This window comes from Lepisma saccharinum, chromosome 22 (genome assembly GCF_977018435.1).
Source record: "Lepisma saccharinum chromosome 22, izLepSacc3.1, whole genome shotgun sequence".
In the NCBI taxonomy this organism is placed as follows: Eukaryota; Metazoa; Arthropoda; class Insecta; order Zygentoma; family Lepismatidae; genus Lepisma; species Lepisma saccharinum.
In genome coordinates this window covers 22,757,258-22,771,122 of record NC_139250.1, presented here as the reverse complement: position 1 = coordinate 22,771,122, position 13,865 = coordinate 22,757,258, and positions in this window count along the sequence as shown.

Here is a 13,865-nt window from a genome sequence, read left to right as displayed (position 1 = left end):
GTCAATGTAAAGAATTAAAAATCGTTAAAACGACATTGTAAAACGTATCACGCGTTTCACATGTTGAAACTCACAATGGTTCACTCTGCAGCAGTCACTTTTCAGACTATATACAGGGTTTTCCTAAAGTCCTACCCACATTTAAATGCACTATAACTTTGTAACGAACTGCGATATTTCAGTGATATAAAGTGTGTACTGAACAGCAGTCTTTAAAGTTTTACCTGGCAAATCTGCATCTTGAGAGGATCACGTCATAGCAAGATGGTGTCGATTCAGGAGAAGTCAGTGCTTTCTGTGGTATGCAGAGCTGAAATCGTGCGTTCTAGTGCGCGAATTACAAACTTACGAGAAGGATGGCCCAAAATTAAACGTGTGGTGTTCTGTGTCTACGGATCACCTTATCGGACCTTTCTTCTCAGAGGCAGATATCGTGACCGGCGCTACCGACCTCAACATGCTGCAAATGCTCTTCCTTTCCCAGCTGATTGCATTTGTTATCAAGGATAACGTGCACTTCCAGCAAGACTAAACACCTCCACATTTTGTTCTTGCAGTCAGAAACTTCCTGGATTAAGAATTTGAAGGCAGGTGGATTGGCCGCAGAATATCCACATCATGGCCCACAAGGTCGACAGACATGTCTGCGTGTGACTTTTGCCTTTGGGGGATATGTCAAGATGGATTGATTGATTGATTGATTGATTTAGTTTATTTTACTTCGCGTCTTGTGCCTCTTGGCTAATTTGCGAAGATGGATATGAGTGATGAAATTATGAAATTGATGAATGGACATTCACAAACAACCAAGCCCTAGCGAGATTCGAACCCGGAACCCTTGGCGTCGCAGCGCGATGTGATAACCACTCGGCCAAAGGATCCGGCATGTCAAGATGGAAATGTACGTGGAAAAGCCAAGAGATCTGGATGACTTCAAAGCAGACATCTGCACCCATCGCGGGGCATTGCGGATGAACAGCGCCGGAAAGCAAATCTGGGTTTCAGGACGATATTGCAGGAATGCATCGACGTGAGTAGTGCCCTATTGGAGGCAGGGCGATGAAGACAGCAGATATGCAGTGTTATCAGGTAAAGTTTAAAAACTGCTGCGAAGTACAAACTTTATTTCACTAAAATATCTTTGATCGTTACAAAGTTATAGCGAATGTTAATGTGGGATGGACTTTAGGAAACCCCCTGTATTTAAAGCGCAGCACTGCAGGTGCATGAAAACTAAATTGAATGAATTAAATGGGCTCTGATAATAAAATAAATCATCACTTTAATAGAGTAGCCTCTTTTAAGACGAGGTAACGGAAGGGCACTCCTCCCTCTATCTCCAGTTTTTCCTTTTAATCAGAGATCAAACTCAATCCCAAGGAAGAGCTTCTCTCTTGAAGTATTGAGACTTTAGAGAGGAAATTACTTCAAAGATACGTTGCGTTGAAGGGCAGACCATTAGCGATGCGTTTCCGTGAAACGTGCTTCAATCTTAGACGTTCCCTGCTTTTCATTCCCTACAAACCTTAGGGAATGAATATGCAGCCATTACAGAGACACTTTATCCACGTGAATTATGTCGCTGCACCCTCTGGCGACAGTTCAGGAATTTATCGGAGAGGCTTTATTAAAGGAGCTACCTCCAATACCTTCATCAGGACCCAAACGGAGTGGGAGATTGGAATCAACTACCTGGGACATTAAAGCAGGACAGAGATTTGTGGTCTTGCAGAAAATGATGCACCGAACATTTCAGTTTATGACTCAAATAGGAAATGGTTACGACTGCAAGCAAGCAAAGAATGGTTCCAAACTATCGTCACAAATTCTGATGTCCATTCTCCATGAATCAATATTGGGTTTCTTATAGAGTTCTTCCTCCTCTCTTTTGTTTTGGTCTATCTTATCGCACAACGCGAGAAGAACCTTGCGTTCTGATGTCACCGCAGAGAGCATTCTAGGCTAAATGCCTAAGTTGTTAGGTTTAGTTTTCTTAGCATAAATTTGCGGTGTACTTATGCTAAGAGAACCAAACCTTACATGTCTAAGCTAACAACGTAGGCATTCCTCGTCTGACGTCAGAACGCAAGATTGATCTAGCGTTATGGGAAATGTTTCAGTCTTCACTTTCGTGTTCGTGTCTATTCAATATTTTCATGTACAGTAAAACCTCGTTAATCCGGACTAATGGGGGAGGATAAGTTGACTGGTTTAACGAAAGTCCGGATTAACTGAAATAACCTAAATGAACAGTAGAAAGTGCATTCAAACTCCGTTTTTTACAACAAAACACGTTTATTATGCTGTATTTAAAGAGCATAGGCCTGAATACACTATACAGTACAGTACAAAGTCTTCGGGAAACAGAATTTCATCAGTGGTTGACTGACTTAACTTTGGGAAGTTCTCTTGTTGACTTCTAGCCACATTTAAAACCTTGCATTCAGCTTTTTTTTGCCTTTTGCCTGTCCGGATTAAGCGAAGTCCGGCTTATCGGGGTCCGGATTAACGAAGTTTTACTGTACATACTTTTCCGCTGAAACAGTATCCGGTCCAGAGGCGCCAAATTAAAATAAATTGGGTGGGGCAAGGTTGGAGTTAATATTTTACAATGTTTTATACATATAAATTTATATAATGTCCTTTTCCGTAGCCGTAAGGCGCTGTGCTTTGGGCTCCGACTGCAGGACAGCATGGGTTTGAGTCCACCTGGGTTCAGTCTCTAGGTTTTTCGGCCTGTGTATAGGACCGATGGGAACCCACCATCGTGAGGAAATTGGGAAGCTACGAGTGAATAGCGTAACCCTGTCTCGGAAATCTTCTATAACGACGGAAGGTTCGAGGTGCTGGCCCCACGACATCGCTTTACCGGTTGAAGATCTCCACACCTCTAGGTAGGATTGTGGGAGGGGGACTGGCAGTCGGGAGACAGGCCAAGGGCTGTCGAGCCACGGGTTAATTAATTAAATATATATAATAGCTGTCCCTCTACGTGAATTTGGGAGAGAAGAAAGTACCTTGTCTCCCCACCCCACCCAGAGTAGACGCTTATAATACGGTCTTCTCTGAACATGCCACATCAATGTTTTACTTTATATCATTTTCAAATTCATAAGCTTTACTGAAGTTCACATTGAACTAAATTCGTGTTTTGGAGTATTTTACAGTCAAAATACTGTTAAGCATTTACGTGCTAGAGCCAATTGTGCTCAAAATTTAAAGCTGCATGGTCACACATGAGCTGTCTAGGGGTGAAAGGGTTGACTTTTACAGAAGGCATCCAAAAGTCAACCTCACTTCCACATAGTACACCCACATTGCAGTCCAACGAGACTGGCGTCTGGCTTTACAGTCAGTATAATCCCCTGCATGACTGTGTGTTGTCCTGTGTTAGAGCAAGAAATCTATATGATTTGAGAACTTCTAAACTAGTGGGCGACAAAATTTCAACTGCCCTTCTATTACCTCTTAATTAGTCGTATTTTCAAGAAATATTACTATCTTTAGAAAAATCTTTTGTCATTTTCCGGTCATATTTAATTTTAGCTCTATCATTGATAGATGTGTGTGTATGTGTGTGTGTGTTGGGGAAGGATGCTTCAGATGGGAATATTTGAAAGTCATTTCTGGATGTAACAACGAGTGTCTCTTTCCCGTTCGTTCAAGTGAAGATGAAGCACCAGTCGTAAATCCCTGCCATAGAACTTCTCAGAGAAGGAGCCTGTTCGATCAATTTCCTCTGTTATAAGGGTCATATCCGACCCATCAATCAATGTGTTGACACCTTGCTTAAGAAGTACGAGAGACTTGCTATAGATCTCAATCAACTGCTGAATTTTAAATGCTACTCAAAAACGTAGAGTGCATTTTCTGTAAAGAATTTGCAAGGCCTCAGATAGATAGATACGAGTTTCCAGTGGCTAACGTTAATATGTGTGCAAAAGGATAAGACAAAAATATTTTCAGAGTTTGAAATCGGCACTTCGGTAACAATGTACAGTCATGGAAAAAATATTTTCCTGAAAGAGCCTTAATAACAGTGGCGTTATGGGAGAAATATTTCTTTCCACGACTGTACATACATACTCAAATGTACAGTGCCTTCATTTAATTATTGTGCCCTTGTAGCGGCCGGAATCACGCCGCTTGCCGGCGAAATCAGATGTGTGTAATCACTTAACTCAAACACATATGTTTATTTTCATTCAAAATATATCATAACTACAAGTATAGTAAGCACGTACTTTTGTCACAGATGATATTGGAAATGTTTTCCTTGAGAAAGTTCATTTACAAATCGTCTCCTCACACTTGTGCAAAAATTTGTTTTTACATAAGAATCGTACATGAGCATTCTTAGTTCTAAAGTGAACTTATGGTGTTGTAATATATCAAAACTAATTACCCTTATCAATACTCAACACTTATCGGTTTATCACTTATCATCTTAGCAAACTATACAGAAGCCAATTAAAATCTTCAACACAACGCACAGCGAAGTATCACCTTCCGACGACATGGGAGAAGAATGCATCAACTTATTATCAAATGTTTGTTCTACTCGAAGCTTTTGAGACACCCTAAATTATGGTCACCAATTTGCCCGTGCCGTTTGGGAAATTTGCTCTGAGCTTGAGTTTCCAAGTCAACAGTCAGGAATTGGAAAGCTTCCACCGCATTAGACAAGTCTTCAAGCGGTGGAGATTTATACTATGCTGGAACGAGCAAAATGAAGGTATCTGCGGAAGAACACGTACCAACTCAATCTTTTTTCGGTAACGCAGGTGTCGAAATGAATTCAAGTGGAGCAAATCTCGCAGCTCATCCAGATGAAGAGTTCCCTCATAGGGACCGGCAAGTCTTTCTAATTCCCATTTGGTTAATGGAGGGTGAAAATGTAAGAACTGCTGTGGAAAGGCACTGAGAGACCTTCGGTTGCAGTATTTGCAACTACTAATACGATTGACTTAAAAATAAAGTTCTTATTTACGCTCACTATTAGGAGCTTAACTGGATACAAAACTGGGCCTAGAGAACTGTTTTGCCAACCACATTAGGGATGTATCGAGGTTGTCTGTATCGTCCTGTGTTGTCTGAAGTTGTTAATGACCCATCTCGTCCTCAGTCTCCAATAGCAAGTCTCGTTCTCACCTCGAACATATAAATATGCTGTACATACCGTATCGTACTCAAGGTATTGGGTAAGAAGTATAAAGTCTTAGCATAGCAGGAAGCAGAGAAAGGAATGCTGACTAAGCAACTAGGCAAAGATCGGGTGATTGATTTGGAAGGCGTGTGTGGCATGAGTGTTGGAATGGTCAGGAGGTGTGATCAGTTGGCGAGAATACGAGAGAGAGTAAGGTCTGCGGATTGTGAGAGAAGCAAAGTGGAGAACGATTATTGGACGATGGTGTGTGATTGAATCCATGTCTGACAGGGAGGTCAGACAAGTGACATTTGAGAGGACAAGTGTAGGAATGATCTTCATCTATTTGTAAGGCAAGTAATATCCTTTTCTAAACCAATCCATATCTGTTCAGTCATGGAGAGTATAAAACCCATATATAACCTAAGTTAATTTCTATCGCCATTCCTTTAAATGTAACCTCTTGCAGAGATGAATGAGAAATAACTACATCACCCAATTCAATCTAGAGGTTCTTGGTTCGTTCCACACGCAGCATGGGACTTGCGTTACGATACTGTTCCTCTTCTTTATCATGACCCTGTCAACAAAATCCTGTCGACTTTGGACATCGTTTCTGCTATTGAATTTGTTTTAATGTTTTTCGTTTAAAGTTAGTAGTCAATCTAGTTCACCAGTATCATATACGATTGTATGAATAAATCACTTTTATCCTTTTGCTGTTTTTCTTCTTAATAAAAATCATAATTTAAGCCTACATTTTCGAGTATATGCATACAGAAACCATGTTAGTGGAGGAGATAATTCTGATAGAAGGAAAGAGAGTGATATTCGAAATGAAATATTTAAACGTTGTATACCTTCATAGAGTGTGATTTGTTGATTTGAGAAAATAGGACATTCTAGAAATAAATGTTGCGCATCAGGATTTTCATTACCACATTTGCAATTTTCTTGAGCTTTGATGTTTATTTTTGCTAGATGTGCTGGTGTATGCACGTGTCCCGTCATTAACCTATTGATGAAAACTATGACCTGCCGTGGGAGCGTGTATAAAAAGAACCATGGGTATTTGTAGTAAAGTCTACTATCCATCTATATGTATTACCCACAACCTTAAATTTTTCCTTGCACCATTTGTTGCATTGACCCATGAGTTTTATTTTCACTCGTGGTAATAAATCCGTATGCATTAATCTATTGAAACCTATGTGTTGTAAATCTCTGGCCTGCTTAGCATATAAGTCCACTCGATCATTTCCTACGTTAATATTATGTGCTTAAACATAACTTAATTGAATGTCAATGTTTCTTCTGCAAGCAAATTGAACTTGTTAAATAATTAAACTATTAAGATAAGATTGATTTCATAATTTGGGATGAGATGTAGATAATGCTTGTAATGCACTCAGTGCATCTGTAAGCAGAAGATTTCTTTTTAAAACCTGCTACATCTCATTCGTCGGTAAGTTAAGGTAAGGTAAAGCTCCACGTTATGGGCGCCACTATGCTACGCCCTTTGGGGTTACGTACTTAAATGTTATTTATACCACGGCTACAGATATCTTAATCTCAGGGGATAGGTTCTTTATTCGAGAATTCCAAATAAGAGAGCGTTTTATAGCCAAGAGGATATAGTTAAATGTGGATCTATATTCTGGAAACTCTACACAATACAGAGAAAATATACAGCGAAGCTTGTATATATATATATATATATATATATATATATATATATATATATATATATATATATATATATATACAGGGTGGCTCAAAAAGTCACTTAACACCCTCGGTACAAGGCCACTGCAGCGCGCAACATAAAAATGGTGATGACCAATCGTTATCAGGCCAAGGGGGAACCGTATTGACGCCATCCGTGCGGTCGGCGGCCATCTTGATGACCGCCATCTTGAATTCAACTTCAGAATTTTAAATGGGAAGGGGGTGATATGATATATCAAATCAGGCTAGAATTTCACGAGAAATGCAATGGTGAAGGTTTTTTCGACATATCTTTAACCAGTAAAAAGTTATGACTGAATTATTGTACCAATTTGCTCCTTTTCGAGGTGTTAGAAAAATGCCTTAAAATTTGTTTAGCGCATCGGTAATGCATCGAGATCAAAGTGATGACTAGGGAGAGAGGTTTGCCTGCCATTGCACACGATTTTAATCAGATACATCCACGAAGAGCTGTGCATTATGAATGGTTGTCGCGAACAATTACAATGTGATGCTTCTATTGAATTAAAAGTCCTTCACAGTGACAAGGCTAATGTTTATGTTCATAAGGAAGTTCATAAACAGAATATTCAATCCTTTTTATCTGATAACCCATTTTCGACAGATCAAAGCTGAATGGTTAGTGCTGATAAGTTAATGGTGTGGCGTGCTGTGTGGAACACGATTGGTTAGTCAATTTTTCATCAACGGAATCTTAAATGCTTAGGGCTACTTAGATTTGTTAAATAAACAGGTTTTTTCATCCTTGCTTATGGAAGAAGGTACTTTTTACAGAGTTTTTTTCAATAGGGAGGAACACCAGAACACTATGGGAACGTTGTGAAGCAGTTTCTGTCCAAAGTTAGTTATCAGATGACAAGGGTTGCATATTCTGTTTATGAACTTCCTTATGAACATAAACATTAGCCTTGTCACTGTGAAGGACTTTTAATTCAATAGAAGCGTCACACTGTAAATTGTTCGCGACAACCATTCATAATGCACAGTTCTTCGTGTATGTATCCGATTAAAATCGTGTGTAATGGCATGCAAATTTCTCTCCCAAGACATCACTTTGATCTCGATGCATTACCGATGCGCTAAACAAGTTTTAAGGCATTTTTCTAACACCTCGAAAAGGAGCAAATTGGTACAATAATTCAGTCATAACTTTTTACTGGTTAAAGATATGTCGAAAAAACCTTCACCATTGCATTTCTCGTGAAATTCTAGCCTGATTTGATATATCATATCAACCCATTCCTATTTAAAATTCTGAAGTTGAATTCAAGATGGCCGCCGAACGTGCGGGTGGCATCAATGTGGTTCCCCCTTGGCCTGGCAACGATTGGTCATCACCATTTCCACGTTGCGCGCTGCAGTGGCCTTGTACCGAGGGTGTTAAGTGACTTTTTGAGCCACCCTGTATATATGCTGATTACAAATCTACGTCGATTATATTCTTCTTATGCATATATTAATAATTTAAGGGAAATCTTCTTCTTCTTTATTCTCGTAATTTCTGGGAAAAGGCTTCTTCTTTTTCCTATCTTTGATCTGGGAAACGACTTCTTCTTTTCTTCCTTCTATTTTGGGAAAAAAGTCTTCTCCTTCTTTTCTATCTTTGATTATGGAAAAGGCTTCTTCTTCTTTTATATCGTTGATTTGGGAAAAGGCTTCTTCTTTCCTTCCTTCTACTTTTGGAAAAGACTTATTCTTCATTTCTTCTTTCTACTTTTGGAAAATACTTCTTCTTCTTTTCTTCTTTCTATGTTTGGAAAAGACTTCTTCTTCTTTCTATTTTTTGAAGAAGGCTTATTCTTCTTTTATATCGTTGATTTTGGAAAAGGCTTCTTCTTTTCTTCCTTCTACTTTTGGAAAAGGCTTATTCTTCTTTCCTTCTTTCTGTTTTTGGAAAAGTCTTATTCTTCTTTTCTTCTATTTTTTTTAAAAGACTTCTTCTTCTTTCTATTTAGGAAAGGGCTTCTTCTTCTTTCTAATTTTTTAGAAGGCTTATTCTTCTTTTCTTTCTTCTAATTTATTGTCTTTCCTTTTAAAGCATAATCTTATTTATTACATATATGCGCTCGTTTTCCCCGTTTCTTTGGCAAACGATACAAGGTATACTTATAGAAAGATTAGGGGCGTCTAAACTGACAATAGCGCCACCTCCTATGTAACGACCAAAAGGGGAATAGCCCAGGATCGCTAACAGCAAGCGCTGCCTATGGCCCAGTGCGTCTAATAAAAAGCGCAACCGTAAGTGCTTCGGGGCGTCTAATTGAACACAGCGCCACCGAGGGACGGACAAATACAAAAGCTGACGATATTCTCCTCGTCAGAGGTATTAAATCAAATTCTGATCACTAGGATCAAAAAGGAGAGAGAAATACATTTCTGAATTCATTTGCTCACTTATTAACTTTCCTAATTGTTTCATATATGAGCATATTCTTAATTATCTTAATTTGCTATATACAACATTTCATTCACTCCTTCTATAATTTTTATACTCTTCCTTTATGTACACTGCCTGACAAAAAAAGTTAAGCACCCAGAAGGAGTGGTTGGACGTGAATGAAACTACATATGCTGAAAGTCCATGTACCTTTATTGAACTGATTACAATATAGGATGCAAGAGTCAAGCCCGTTGGCAGTTACAGGTGGAATGGTGGTGCCAGGTCAGTAGGGTGTCGCACCCCCTCTGGCCGCAATGCATGCCCTTATGCTGTTCGGAATAGTGTCAAACAGCCTTTGGATCCTCTCCTGAGGCACGTTCGTCCACAGGTGTTGCAGCTGTCCCTCTAGATCCCGCAGGTTGGCACTAGGACGGAGTCCCCGTCCAATGTCATCCCACACATGTTCAATGATGGAGAGGTCCGGTGATCGTGCTGGCCACGGGAGGACCTCAACATGCTCTAGGCAGTCCATAGACACATGGGCTGTGTGTGGGCGTGCATTATCTTGTTGGAACACTGTCCCAGGGTGCTGTGCCATAAGGGGTAGGACGTGTGGACGCAGAATGTCTGTGGCATATCGCTGTGCCGTCAAAGTCTGCCGAAGCACTATTAGAGGTGACCTGAACGCATATCCAATGGCTCCCCACACCATGATGCCAGGGGTCACACCTGTGTGTCTTTCCACAATGTAGGCAGAATGTGCCCTCTGCCCTCGACGCCGCCACACCCGCACACGATGGTCATCGGAGGTCATGGAGAAGCGGGACTCATCACTGAACATGATGCGACGCCATTCGTCCTCTGTCCATGCCTCCCGAGCACGGCACCACACCAACCGCAGGTGTCGGTGTTGTGGTGTCAACGGCAACCGGCGCATGGGGCGGTAGGACCCGAATCCGGCGGATGCGAGTCGTCGAGACACTGTGCGGGAACTCACAGGATGTTGTAGAGTGTCCAGTACATGTTCTCGGATGACGGGTGCCGAAGTTGTGGGATCCCGCACTGCTTGGAGCGCCATATGACGGTCCTCCCTCAGGGTGGTGTTTCTTGGTCGACCTGAACCTGCACGACGTGTATGGGTGCCCTCATGTACCCATTGATTCCAACATCGGGCCACTGTGACATCTGAATGGCCCACATGCCTGGCAATTGCCCGATACGACCAACCCGCCTCATGCAGTCCCACAATGCGGCCTCTGTCAAATGCTGTCAATTGCCGGATCGGCTGTCTAACGCGTCTGCGAGGCATCACCGGTGCTTCGTTTTCCTCTCTGAACTTCGTGCTGCACTGTCTGACTCACAGCAGGTGACTGGTCCCACCTTATCAGTAACAGGAGGTGACGTCACAAATGCCCTCTGGTGGGCGTTCTACACATTACAGATCCTTGTACATCTAATCATTTACTCATACATCAATGGTATGCAGGTATACCGAAATGGGGTAATCTTCGACCACTCCTTCTGGGTGCTTCACTTTTTTGTCAGCCAGTGTATTTTTCATTTACTATAATACGTATATATAATCGCTCTTCTCCGCTCCAAGTTTCTACAATGAACTCTCTCTTCTTTATATGGCGTTCTGCCATCTGTCGTCGCTCTCGGGAAACATTTCATCCTTGCATTTCTCATTGTGCCTTCGGAGCTGGCACGTGACAAACCTTCGGCTATTCCACATTGTAAGGCTTTGTATAGTGCGTAACTTTTCGCAGTAAAAATAGATGAATCTATAGGTAGGGACATGAAGTTTTCGTTTTAACGATAACACCAAAAAGTCGAGGAAAGCAAAATAAAGTGTTTAGAATGTATTTGGGTAGGTTAAGGAGGCAAGTTTTTGGTGTTTGCAAATCGCGAAATAACGCGAATTACGCCATTTTTTTTCAGAATAACACCGTATTTTGCACTCTAAAGCGAAAAACGCCGCGAAATATGCAATATAAACTGGGCATAATACTTCCTTTGTTTAAAAAAACACTACCTGAAGTGCTACGAGATCTATCATTTCTAGGCTAGCTAGTGAAAGTTCGATTCGAAATAGATTGCCATGCTTCATTTATTGCAGTTTGGCGCAGAAATGACTGACAATGTTTAACCTCGTCTTGAAATACAATTCGCTGCGGGGATCTCCTCAGAAGGGAAGTTTCAGAGGTAAGGACAATTTTCAGGGAGAAGAACCTGTTGTGTTGCAGTGGAGGTGGATAGAGGTGTAGATGTATGTATGTACACAAAATGTTACTTTGAGGTGTTAAGAGGGATTTTTTGGCATTGTTAAGGAAATTTCAGTCAGCCAGAATCCCTGACGCTCATAGTTTTGGCATCGTCCTGCATTTCCTTTTCCTCCCGTGATGTATTTCGCTGTAGCCAAAGCCAGCAGTAAATTCATTAGTTTGCTTCTGAAAGACTTTACGCTTCAGATAGAACTACGATATTTTGTAATCATTGAATTGCAAAATAACATGGGAGCGGAAGGATTTATTGATTAAGCGCAATGGAAGTGAGAGGCACATGGAGAAGACAAGTTTGTTTGTTTGAATTGTTGTTTTACGTTCACTGTATGCACATAAAGGCTAATCGGGACTGGACCTACATTTTAAAGTGGGATTCGAACCTTCGTGGTGCCTCCACCGGATATCGAACCTGGGACCGCTTGATTTCAAGGCAGTGACGTTACCAATACGCCGTGGGGGAGTCCCGAGAAGAAAACTAAATCGAGTGAAACAAACCGGCAACTTTCTGTCGTTGAAGGCTTCGAGAAGCCTAAAAGAAGGAAAGAAGACAATGACTACATTGCACTTCCAACGAATTACCTTTGTTAAAGGAATCATTTCATTGGAGTAAATGGAAAGAAGTGCTATTTTTCTATTTATAAGTGCGTTTTGACAAGGAAGTGTTGTGAGTGAATACTGTGAATATTTACTACACACCATCTGTGCATGGAAAATCACCAATATTATTGTAATCTAAAAAGTGAATTGAAGAAAATAAGTTTTGAAAATTTTATTCCGTGAGAGTGAAAAGTTGGAAATATGATCGTGTTCAAAGATTTTGGTGATAGCCTTCAATAAATATTTCTATTTTGTGTCCGATGAGATGAAATATTTGTCCAAATGCACGAAATTTGGTCATTTCTTTTCGTCTTTATAACCAAAATTTGTATCAATTTTTCATAACTAAAGCAATTTGCAAATGTATTATGCCTAGAAGAAACAGTGAAAACGCATGTAAAAATACACCGATTTTCAATTAATAACACCGAATTTTGCTTTAAACCGCGAAAAATAACAACGAATTGCAGTAAAAAAATAACCCCGAAATTTAGGGGAAAATAAAACGAAAACTTGAAGTCCCTATCTATAGGTAATCTAAACTGTTGATATATTTTTTTCTCTGGGATGTAATAGGCACATCACACCTCTTTGTTATTCTTTGAACCATCGGTGTAAATCATTACATGTGTTGGCCATTTTTCTCTGTACAATGCATGTAGTCCTAGATTTCTGAAGTGAATTGAGCATTGTGTATATAATGGAATATCCAGTTGATAAATCAAAGGATGTAAGAGAGTGAAAGTCTTGGATAGAAGTTCTGGAAATAAGTAATGACAGTACACAAAGAAATATGAGGTGGTATGTTTTATTACATCGGCTTCAACCCATTGTTTTTGTATTTCAAACAATTTATTAAATGGATGAGGATGATTTTCCCATGATTTAAGGAGAAATGTTATTGTTACTTAAATCCGCCTGTGTCTCAAAGATGTTTCTTTACTCTCCATATAAACACTTACATTGGGGCTTGATTGCATCAGACCTAGACAAATTCTTAATGCTTTTCTTTTTAATATATCTATTTTGTCTAGTAGAGTGGATTTTGCTCCCCCGTAAATGAATGCTGCATAGTCGAAAAATGAACGAAAATAATTTTTATAAAAAAGAATTAAAATTTTTGGGTGACCACCTCATTTAGTTGTTGTCATGCTACGAATTATGTTTAGAAAACTTTGTCCTTTGTTTAATAAATATGAAATATGTGTATTCCATGTAAAATTATCAAAATGCACACCTAAATATTTATGAGTATCTGTCACTGGGATGTCAGAAATTTGTAAAATATTTTTGGGATAACTACCAATAATTTTGGATTTGTTTTCACTAAAAGTTAATCCTGCATTGTAAACCATTCTCGTATGGTGCTGATTAATCTCTGCGTTTTTATTACACCTTGGGTCGCATCATCTATAGTACAGTAAACGCAGAAATCATCTGCGTATTGTACTATCTGGAATGGATAAAGAGGTAAGGAGTGAATTTCATTAGTGTAAATATTAAATAATAAAGGACTCAATTGTGCACCTTGAGGAATTCCCATGGAAGTGAAACGAGGGTCACTAAGTTTCTCTGAGAACCATCCATATATCTTTCTGTTGGAATATAGGTTCCATATACTACGTAATAAACGATAGTTGGGGGTGAATGTGAAGGTTTTCTAATTTGTAACAGAGCATATGTAAATTAATTGAATCATATGCTTTTT